This window comes from Miscanthus floridulus, chromosome 19, assembly GCF_019320115.1.
Source record: "Miscanthus floridulus cultivar M001 chromosome 19, ASM1932011v1, whole genome shotgun sequence".
Classification (NCBI taxonomy): domain Eukaryota; kingdom Viridiplantae; phylum Streptophyta; class Magnoliopsida; order Poales; family Poaceae; genus Miscanthus; species Miscanthus floridulus.
In genome coordinates this window covers 16,356,396-16,368,246 of record NC_089598.1, presented here as the reverse complement: position 1 = coordinate 16,368,246, position 11,851 = coordinate 16,356,396, and the positions used below count along the sequence as shown (strand labels likewise).

Below are 11,851 nucleotides of genomic sequence, written 5' to 3'. Positions count from 1 at the left end.
AGAAAGAAAAAAGAGAAGGGAGATTAGGCTCGAGCGGTTCACCATGGACGTGCATCGCCGCCCACTGTTGCATGGTGTAGTCGTTGTTCGCTGCTAGTTCTACCACCATCGTCCTGCCTTCCACCTACGCTGTAGAATGGGTGAGTGGGTACCTTTGGAGGTGATGGAAGCGAGGTTGCAGTGGCTTATGGAGAAGGGCCTCCTTCCACCAAAGGAGGTTGCTAGATGGAGAGCTACTTCTAGAGACATCCTTCCATTCCCGTAGCCCAGCGAGGCAGTGTCATTCACCAACTTCCATGAGGGTGGATTCGCGGTCCCGGTGTTAGATTTCCTTCATGGCTTCCTCCACAAATATGGGGTTTAGCTACAACATCTTCCTCCCAATGTAGTGCTAGAGCTAGAGGGCTTCGTAGTTGTCTACAAGGCCTTCCTAGGGATCAAGCCCAATAAGAATCTGTTCCGGTGGGTCTTTGAGGTCAAGACCCATAAGGTGCACGGCTCCGATGGTGGCATGCTCACCCCCACGAGTGGGATGAATATCCAAATGTGCTAAGGAGAGTCTTGAGGTTATCCATGTCTACCATTGAGGAGTTCGAACTCTTGCTAGCACGGGAACTGGTTCTACATCTATGATGACAATGCTGCCCCTTCCTCACTTCTCCATCACTACATCGGTGAGGCTAGAATCGTGGGGTTAGGGGTGCAACAGGAGTCGGTCGACAAATGTGTCAGAGATCTTGCAGATCCTCAGGAGTCAGGTGTCGACTGGCCTGAATGGCATCACCGTCCTATGGACCATAGTCGAGCGATGGGTTTAGCCATTGAAGCAGTGGCCACACCTGCTGTGCGACTATGCTGGGATTGAGGATCTGAGTCATGAGACCATGGAGATGCTCGAGGCCAGTGAGGTCATGAAGCGAGTCACTAGGTTTCTCACTTCCGCGACCATTGTTGTGGCCGAGAACACTATGGAGGCATTCTCGGCTAGATCTGGTGAGTCCCCTTTTATTTCGTTGTCTTCCCTTTGTTCAGGGCCATCAATTTTATTGGTTTTGTTTTCATAGCCCATGCATTCATTTACCTCTCGGTTCCACCTTCCTCACCTTGGGGACACTGAGCGCATCGCTTAGGAGAAGGTGGCTACTGAGGAGAAGAAACACCTCCGATGGGAGAAGGCAAGGAAGCACATGGAGCGTCAGAAGCGTGGGACCTCACCGTCAGATGATGACGATGACAATGATGATGATAATGAGGACATCGAGGACAAGGACCTAGTAGTTCTTCAAGGCATCCTCAATGCCCCACAGAGGTCCAGCTACACCCCAGGACTAAGCGGTGATGACCGCTTGGCGAGTGCTACGGATGATGAGGGCGCCGCCCAGAAGTGCCCGGCTCCATCGCCGCCACGGAGGTCATGTTCAACACTAGGAATAAAATGCAAGGAGGAGATGTGAAGTTTATACCGTCGTGTTGAGGAATGGGCCAATCACAAGATGGAGCCAATCAATCACTTGAGGGTTCACTTGCTTGTCGACAAGCTACTCCTCGTTGTGGTGATTCACTCACTTGAGGGTTCACGCGCTAATTGGCATCACACGCCAAACCCACAATCGGGTGCCGCACAACCAACACAAGATGATGATCACACAAGACACGAGCAATCCACTAGAGTACCTTTTGACTCTTTGCTAGGAAAAGGTCAAGAACCCCTCAAAATCACCACGATCAGAGCTAGACACAAGCACCTTCCTCTGCTCAACGATCTTCACTGCACCAAGCCATCTAGGTGGCGGTAACCACCAAGAGTAACAAGAGAAATCCATAGCAAAACACAATCACTAAGTGTCTCTAGATGCAATCACTCAAGCAATGCACTTGGATTCACTTCCAATCTCACAAAGATGATGAAACAATGATGGAGATGAGTGGGAGGGCTTTGGCTAAGATCACAAGGTTGCTATGTTAATGCAAATGGCCAAGAGAGTGAGCTTAAGCCGGCCATGGGGATTAAATAGGAGCCCCCTCAAAATAGAGCCATTAGGCACCACGGGCAACCTACTACGGGCCGACCAGATGCGCCCATCAGAGGTGACTAGATGCACACCACCAGTGTTCGGTCTCCCGATGAGTGCCACATGGCCCCTGCTTCAAATGACAACCACCAATCTCCAATGGTCAAAACTAGTCACGCCACTGCTCAAGTAATGACTAGGCGCACCAGCACATGACCTGACTCACCCGTGCTACATTAGGTCAAAAGAACCACGCACACCGCCACACTGTGACTGGACGCGCCATTCAACTTTAGCCACCGCTCGTTAGGTCATTTATAGAGAGGTTCCAGAGGCGCTTTTCCACGATTGGACACGTTAGGTGCTCTTGATCGGATGCACCACCGCGTCAGGTCCTTACAGCACTCGCTCAGTTGCCTATGCCACTATTGATATTTCTTAGCATCACTCTTTACTAACTTGTCATCCCTAGCATGATGCCAGAAATGTGTGGTTGGTAATTATTAATGACACTTGTAAACTCAGAGAAAAATATATATGTTAAAGTAAAGTATCCGCAAGCGCATAGATAATATACATCATGATAAGCTTCCCATTTTTATCCTTTTTTAACATGTGTGCTTGGTTAAAATATTCATAATTGATAAGCCAATGGGGAATGTCATCGATGTAAGCAACAGAAGCATTTTCTAAAAGACCCAAATTTTTAGCTATGCAGGTGACCAAAGAAGTACACCCAACATCTCCCATAAGATCAGGAATTTCTTTCCATTATTTCATCATAAAATGGATTGGTGAAACCTTTCTTATTTTGACCATGGCATAGAGTAGTTTAAGTTCATCATTCCTAACAGTGCAAAAATCATTTCTAGAAAAAAGAGAAAAACCTAGCCATTTATGCATGAATCGCAAAGTAAGGTGATGAATTTCATTGATATGGGGATGGTAACAAGTAAGTTCTTTAGATATTTCCCTCCAAAATTTCATTTTATCAAAGTCTTGTATAGCAGTGTCCACATCAATCACACATTGTGCATGAAATCCTAGAAGTTCACTAAATTGTTTCCATGGGATAAAATTTTTCTTCTTCCAAAAAGTCTAAATGATACTTCCGAATCAGTGGGTTTCAAGGTGCATAAAAATTCGACAATCAAAAGCTTAGACATCGGCTCATTAATTTCCCAAACATCCTCCCATCCTACAGCCTTAAAAATGAGTTCAAATTCAGTGTTCATACATGTGGCTTGCAGTAGGGCTGGATCATAAGCGGGAGTGAGGACGAACCTGTAGGTCTTCAGCTTCTTGTAGATGTTCTTCTCTGCATCATCCTGGAGCTTGAGATGCTTCTCTTGCAAGAGAACGTTTCTCTCCATGGGGGCTGAACGGGACGACGCTCCAACAACGGGAGATGGAGGATCGACCTCCATGTCGGTGCTTGCTCGGGACGATGAACTTCTCGTTGAGCGGAACGACACCGCATGCTTGAGCTTTCTGACGACCTTGCTCATTTTCCTGCAAAATATACAAAAGACAACACAACTCGTGGAATGGGATTAGAAAAATAAAAATGTTAGTGGTTAGCCATCCAAAAGTCAATCGTCCAGAGGGTTAGTCATCTGAGATTGTCTAAAGAATTTTTCTAATCAATATTTTGGCATGACTTCTGCCCTAATTCTTTTTAATTTTCTCTCTTGATTTGGACATCACTACCACTCTTAAACCCTCTCTTTCTTGTTCAAATTTTAGCAGCACCTCTCTCTCTGTTACTCAAGATTTTAGCAACACTTTCACTCTCAACTTTCTTACACTTTTCTCTCACTACAAAACTTCTTCTACCAAGAGAATTTTAAACTATGAGATTTGGAATTGGAAATTCAAGCTTGGAAAGCTGGATTGCAGTGTGAGTGAGTGAGTTGAGCAGCTAGGAGGGGGTATTTATAGGGGGGAGAGCAGTAGGGCAGCCGGCCAAGTGGTGGGTACTTGTATGGCATCTAGTAGAGAAATATTGATATATAATTTTTGAATTACCTCCACAAACTGACCAAACTGCTCATTCATTTTGGCTTTTCGATTTCTATATGGAAACAGTAGGAAGGTAGTGTCATGGAAATCTTGTTGTAATTCTCGCTCTTGTGGCTCAACTTCTTCAACTTCATCGTTTCTCTTCTCCTCTTCCTGCATTACCACTTGTGTCTTACCTGTCCTTGTCGAATACGGCGGATCACGAGTAGACTTGCCACCTCTTGTGGTTATAGCATTGACCTTTTCAAGGTTAGTAGCGAAGGCAGAGCAGCGACCAACTGAGCTAATTGAGATTCTATCTTTTTATTATAGCTAAGTGGGTCTTTTATGGCAGAAGAAAAACTATCCATTTTAGTATTTATGTTTTCTAGGACCTTATCATTAAAATCAAGCTTTTTAGAAATATTCTAATTAATCCTAGCTTGTTCTAAGATTAAGTCTCTTAAAAATGGTTGCTTGGGATTATAACAATTATAATTATTACCTGGGTACTTACCTTGGTAAGTTGACCGTTATTGTTGATTTCATCCTTGTCTCTATTGTTGTGGACCTGAATTGTTGCCAATGATGTTGACATCCTCTTGATATTTAGAGAATTCAACCCCCAAATATTCTTCACATGTAATTGGCTCGCTGTTCGAGCCAATTCAACAGTACATCCATCTTGGTTGATAATGCACACACCTCTGCTAGTACTTCTTCACTCCTATTGCATGGTTTTATGTTGCATGATGACCAGCCTTGATTAGAGGCTATCTTTTCCATAAGAGTTTTAGCTTTTCCAAGTGAGTGACATAAATGATCCTCCAGCAGTGGCATCAAGTTGTTCATGAGCTTTCTGAGTTAATCCATGGTAGAAACTTTGCATGAGCAACCAATCTTCCATTCCATGATGAGGACAATCTAAAACATATTCTTGGAAATGTTTTCATGCTTCTGGAATGGTCTCTCCCTTCTGCTGTTGGAAGTTGGAAATCTTTACTCTTAAGCATTGGTCTTGTCTACTGGGAAGAACTTTTCTAAGAAGGCCTTTGAACACTTTGTCCGTGTATTGATGTTGTCTTTATTGGTGTAGAACCATTGCTTCGCCTTTTCCACTAGTGAGAATGGAAACAAGCGAAGTAGTATGATGTCTTGAGCAACATCCTTGATGATGACTATGCTACTAATCTCCAAAAAATTCTGAAGATGAGCACTAGCATCTTCATGTGCCTTTCCACTAAATGGGGTAGCTTGCACCATGTTGATGAGGCTTGGCTTGAGCTCGAACTCAAGGTTGTTGGTTTTGAGTGTTGGTCTAGTGCAAATGTTCTCGATGCTTGGAGCAGAGAACTCACGTAGAGTTTTGTCAGCCATAGCTCAGAAACTGGTGTTGAGCTTCCTTTTTGATTTGGTTGATTCTGATTGGAAGTTATTGGTGAATCACAACCAATTCTGCCATACCCTATATAAAATACGAATAAGAACAAACAAGGGTAAGCCTGCTAAAGTAGAGTTATTATGATTTTATCAATAAGTATTTATTTGATCAATTCTCTATAGCCATGTGCCCCTCCCCGGCAACGGCACCATAAATGTTTGTTGACATTTTTTAGCATCACTCTTTACTAAGTTGTCATCCCTAGCATGATGCTAGAAATACGTGGTTGGTAATTATTAATAACACTTGTAAACTTAGAGAAAATTATATATGTTAAAGTAAAGTAATCGCAAGCGCACAGATAATATATCATTGTAACATTTCACCCGGGAGTATACCGAGTATCGTTATTTATATTTTATCCACAGGGAGGAGCTATGGGATTGTTGGCATAGAGATATTGATAAATATGTATACTTATGATAAAACCACTCTCATGCTATGGCAGGGATAAGTCAAATGATAAATAAATGATAAGTGTGAAGCATTGATAATAATTCTAGAGATAGAAATAGAGACTCATAAAATGTAGTATGGCTAGGCAGGAGATTCGGTAAGAGCAAAAGATTTCTAAGTCATTCATTATTTACTAAGTCTTTTGTACACCCAAGTAGATACACTCTCATCTACAGCATAATTAACTCTGGATCTATGCATAAGGAACACTACTAAGAAAGATCAAGAACAGAGCTTGTCTCCCTTCGCAACCGTATTCTATTTGCTCTACAAACGGGGAGTGAACTACAAAGGACTCAATGGGAGTGTCACATCTACGATCTACCACATGACCCAGAGTGCAGAATGCATCTGTAGGTAAATAATATCTAAGCACCATGCTTACATAATGTCGACCACTTAACCCATGCGCATCTTGGGCTAAGCGCTTTGTGAACATATGCATAAACTCATCATCAATCACAACTATATCAAGAATATAGGCCAGAGCGTCAATCCAGAGCCCTCAGATCAAACCGACTTGAATAAACGGGCGTAGATGCAATCTAGGAGGCAGTGGAGAATCGATGTAGCGACGGGGGCTGACATGTGGGCCCTAGGGGCTAGGGGCCTATAGGTGGTTGTCATCCACTCGAATTTCTCCTATGCCTTGAGCTTTTTGTTTTTCTCTTTCTTCTTTTCCAAGTCCAAGCACTTGATCATCACCATGGTCACACCATCATCATGATCTTCACCATTGCTTCACCACTTGGAATGTGCCACCTATCTCATGATCACTTTGATAAACTAGGTTAGCATTTTGGGTTTCATCAATTCACCAAAACCAAACTAGAGCCTTCAATGCCTCTTGAGGAGAGCTCTGCTACTACGAGAGGTCGCTCCTATGCTAGCACAGAGGCGAGCAGGGCCATGTCGACTGATAGAGGGCCTAGAGTAGCCATTGATTAGGAGGGGGGAGCAGGCTCGCCGCTCGCCGCTGGCCCCCTGCGGCCCTGCCTAGGGAAGTGGCCTTCGGTGGCCCGGGCATGGCAGCTCTCGTTCTTCATGAGGACCTCGAGCTGGGCAATGATTTCTTCACATGGACACACCCCACAAACCCCCACGAGGCTCTATTCGTGGTAGATGATGCGGCCAAATGAGCCACGTGAGAGGGTGCCTCCTAGAGCCATAGAGGGGTCCAGGCAACCCTGTCCGAGATGGGTGACGCGATCACCACAGTCGCCCAACTAGGTGTGGAAGCCCGGAGGCAGATGACCGACGAAGTGATGGCCCAGACACAGGTAGGCCCTTTCCATGTTTAATTTTGTGGCGTGCGCCTTGTTTTTGTCAGGATTGTCTGATCATCCTTGTCTTCTTGCAGGGGCTGATGAGGACTTCTATGGAGAAGTCCCAGTTCTTGCGCTTCGCTTATCAGGCAAGGTGAGAAGTAACATGGACTATGGCCGCCTGGACGTGGTGGAAGGTGAGGTGCGGTGCTTGCGTGGGGAGTTAGAGGCTTCACTAAAACTAGATGAAGAATTGCTCTAGCGGGAGGTGTGGGCTCGGTCATAGATCAGTGCTCTAGCGTCCCATGTGGCTGGTCCCAAGGAGGCGATGGTCGTCCAAGAGATAGAGCTCACCTCGGTGAGCGCTTCTCGGGACAAGGTCGAGCAGGGGCGTCGGCGCCTCAAGGCTGAGTGCCAAACCCTACGTTCCACTTATGCCGGTGAATATTCTTCTGCCTATGTCTTGCTTTCATTTGTTTACAGAGTCTGGCTATGAACCTGTTGTTCTTTCAGGGATGCGTGTGAAGGCGCTCTCAAATCAGGAGGAGAAGACAGCTACGAACCAGAAGGTGAAAGAGATGGGCAACCAACTGGCAGCGCTGACCACTTCCAGGCGGGCCCTTTGCGATGTCGTGCTTGGCGTCGACTGGGGAGACGCCCGACTAGGGCTTCGCTTTGATGAGGCTCGCCAACAGGTGGATCCTCTGATCTCTGAGGGAGTTCGTTGCGGCATGCATGTCGCCTTAACGTCGGTTGGATCACACTATGATGGCGTCAAATTTGATGCCGTTGGGCGGGGGTATGCACTGTGGAAATCTGACAGCGATATCCTCGCCATCGGCAATACCACTTCTCATAGTGCATAGGTCCTCGCAAGTAAGGTGTCGGCCACTAGTATCCGCCTCCAATACTAAGCTCCCGGTGCATGAGAGTTGTGAGCATAGATATTCATTGTGATGTAAGTGGTACCATTGTAATGAACACGTTTATATTTCGCGTGTATGTGATGTTTGCTTGGCGTATTCGTTTGTCTATTCTGCCATCTTTTCTTTTTGCTCTCATTCGAGCTGGGAATTAATGTGCTCCGTACCCCTTAGTCCTATGCGTGTAGGCACACGTTTTAGCCTAGGCTAGCCTATGGGGCTAAACAATGTGTGACCCGATGGCGCGGTTAGACGTCTGAGGCATGTCACAGATCCAGTGTGATGTGAGGAGAAAATGAGCAGGCGACAAGAGTTCTATTTCCACTTGTTCCTTTTAACTTGAGCGAAGCAGCGCCTCGTTTCCCTCCGAGCTCATGCGTGGGTGCTTGGCCTCGCCTCAAAACTGGTCCATGAGACTTAGTTGGAGCGACCTCTTAGTATGAATGAGAAGTTGAGAAGTAGGTCACCGATTCATCGTGGCGCGAATTACAATCGGAAAGAAACTCAAAATAGGTCATTGGGACAATGACAAACATTACAACACCTTAGAGCATATATGTACATGTCTGTATGTGTAGCCCCCGTGAGTGAGCCGTGTCCGGCTACTTCCACGAGCCAGGACGGATCACTCGGAAGGTGAACGACACCAAAATAGACTATGCATGTATCATGTTCTTGGGTTTACTCTATAGGTCGGCTCTAAGTTTTTGGAACTATGGGTGAGCCTACACATGTGTGTAAGTGTGCTTAGATAGAGAAGCTAGGGATAGAGTTGACGTAACTGAGTGATGTACTGGAAGTCATCGAGGGTCCTACCGCCATTGCTCGGGGCATGGCGAGCCCCCGAGCACACGTCCATGGCGAGGTCATTGCAGTTCATGAGCCACAAGCTGGTGAGGGTGCTTCTCTATTGCCCAGAGTGGTCACAACCGGCGCAGGTCATCCTTTCCGGTTCCCTCGGGTCATCCCTTGCCACCTCGATGTGCTCGGCAGGATTGAGAGCCCCTAGGGATGGCTTCTTCGCGCTTGGCCTAGAGATGTCCTGGACCACGAGGGGTCATGCCCCCAGACATCTGAGCCCTCGCGCCACGATGTCATCATGGTCGCCACTTCTCTACTTCCAGCTGTGGTCATCGTTCATGATGAAGAGCTAGCGGACTTGCTGTTGCTGGTGCAGGTCTCAAACGTTCCATGGCACCATTAACTTAGCATGGCGTGGCACGCGTTTGGAGGACACGCACCCTTGGATGCATGTGCCTTCATGGAAGAGCTGACGGTTCATACTGACATGGCGGGCATTGTTCGCCTAAATGACCGTTTAGCCCGTTTACACACCGTGTAAACACTACACGGTGGTACACCGTTTCTGTTTAATCGGTTGTTTTGACCGTTTAAATGGCCGTTTTCCCGTTTAAACACCCGTTTTGCTCGAATAATGGGCTAAATGGTAGGTGACCGACTGTTTACCGTTTAGCGTTTAGGATAACACTGGTGGCGGGTGGCCGGCTCGGCGTGCGTGGCTTGGCCTGGGCTCTAGGCTTGACCGTGGGAGGCGTGATGCTGGATCGTCGTTTGATCACTTAAGGCGATGCCATGTGGTGGGGGTGGTTTCATTGCTCATGCGCGCCTTGATCCGTCATGTCCTGCCGGTGGTGGCAGCGCTGTTCAGGGCATGATCCTACCGTGGGATCCAAGCTCCCGGCGTAGGGAGCCTAGATAGGGTACAAGCCTGCAACGGGAGTTAACGCGTTGATACAGACGAACTTGTGGTTTCTCAAGTGGATGTAGCCGCCGAGGGCCATTCCATGGGCGAGTTCGTCGTGAGCCATGGGCCTCGGGTTGCCTAGGCGGAAGACCGGGCCATGGCCAATGATAAGAGAGGTACTAGTCCCCCTATGTAGGTGCACTCTAGGATGCGGCCGCCGAGGGCCGTTCCGAGAGTGTGTCCAGTCTCCCAGTTCCTCTGTTTCGTCTTTCGCACTCCCACTGCCACTGGCCAGTGGCCACTAGCGGCCCACTAATGAGATTTTTAATTGCATAACTCTATATACGATGATTAATGTCGTCTATAACTCTATATATGATGAGCCAATTAATAAGCTTAGAAAAAAAAGTACGCCAATCTACCGTACGGGCCACCTTTGACCCCCAATAAATTTAAAAGAAAAAAGTCCACATTACCTCCCTCAACTTTTGCGAAAGTATGTTTTTCCTTCCTGAACTCTAAAACCAGGTAAACCACCTCCTTGAACTTTTAAAACCGTTCGTTTTACCTTCCTGGCCGGTTATAAGCGGTTTCAAAGGCACTTTTGTCTTTTTCTTTTTTATTTATTTTGTCTAAATCTTTGAAAAAACATAGTAAATCACAAAAAATCATAAAATGGCAAATTCAATTTCGTTTGACTCCACATGAGTAGATCTACACAGTGAACATATAATATGTTATGCTTTAGTACAATTTTTTTGCTATAGCTTTAGATCTATGCTTTTCATTAATTAATTCATAGCTGTAGTTTCTATGGTCCAATTGTGGTGAAATTTTTATGGTGGGCTAATTATTGTATGCTTGAACTATAGTACAAAATTTCATATTCTTTGTGTTGGTGTTTTGTCGACCGACTAGTGAATTTGTATGATTGTTGCGCTGTGCTAGGAAGACGATAGTAGCATCTAAAAGATACAAGGAATTATACAGGCTCAGGCCGAAGCCTTATGTCCAGTCTTAGAGAAGATCAAGTGCGTGTTCCCTGGTTGAATGCTCTAAAGTTCTTACAATGGGGTATGCAAGAAGAGTGGAAAGAGGTAGGAGAGTGGAGAATGAGTTAGAGCCTTCTTGGAGGGGTGCCCTGGCTACCCTTATATAGAGTCCGGGGCAAGACCACGTACAAAGAGATAGGTTCTCCCAATCAAGGGATCATGAGCATGAGGAAGGGAACCTAGCTAGCTTAGCTGATAAGGAACGCCATCTTATCTTGGTGTAGCGCACGTCCGGGCGTGGTTGTCATCATGATCTTGTGCCCATGTCATGGCACGGGGTAACGTGGTGCTACTATGCCTGTCGTAATGGCACTGTTGGCATGGTGGTGATTCGCTAGCCATCCTGTGCGATGTGGTCTATGTCTTGGCTTCCTTATCTCCTGGGCTTGTCGTACGGGAAATGGTAGTCTTGCTAGTCGTGGAGTTGATGGCCACGATCCCATGCTCTGGGGTGGTGGCCTTCGTTGGCTCAAATAGCCTTGAAAGTCGAGGCTGCTGTCGTAAGCTCCATCCCAGTCATACGCCTGTTCCGTCAGGCTATATTTGGATGGTGGTTATCGTGTACTTGTCGTCACCTCCTAGCGGTTCTATCTTGTCTGCGGCGTGGAGTAGGGATGGCGCCTGTTCCGAGACGGTTGTCCTCTCGGTTCTGGCAGAGCGAGCAGGCATGCCTATCCTTGTCAGGGTAGGTGTGCTTGATGGAGCTCGACCCCTTTCGACCCTCTCCGGGGTTGGGACGGAAGAGAGGTCGTGTGGTACTACGTGGTGCGCGATGAAGGGAGAGCGAGGAGGTCGTGGTCGACTCCTCATCGTGGAATTCGGCCTAGTCCTTCATAGCTTTGTTGGGCCGCAGTCATTAGGGCCTATACCAAATTGTGCGTCATGGGCCATCCGAGCGGCTAACTAATCGGTGTCCTGAGATACCAGGATATCATAACCCCGACACATTGGATCATGTATAACTTAGCAATAGATTTATAAACTTTTTAACAAGCA

The 11,851-nt window shown here is 46.6% G+C and overlaps 1 non-coding gene across 1 annotated transcript; it reads left to right on the top strand.

Moving 5' to 3' along the window:
• Window positions 1-4,918: 4,918 nt before the first annotated feature.
• LOC136530246 (small nucleolar RNA R71) lies at window positions 4,919-5,026 on the top strand. The gene has a single exon (XR_010777729.1). It is a non-coding gene; the product is annotated as a small nucleolar RNA R71 (small nucleolar RNA).
• The last annotated feature ends 6,825 nt before the right edge of the window (window positions 5,027-11,851 follow it).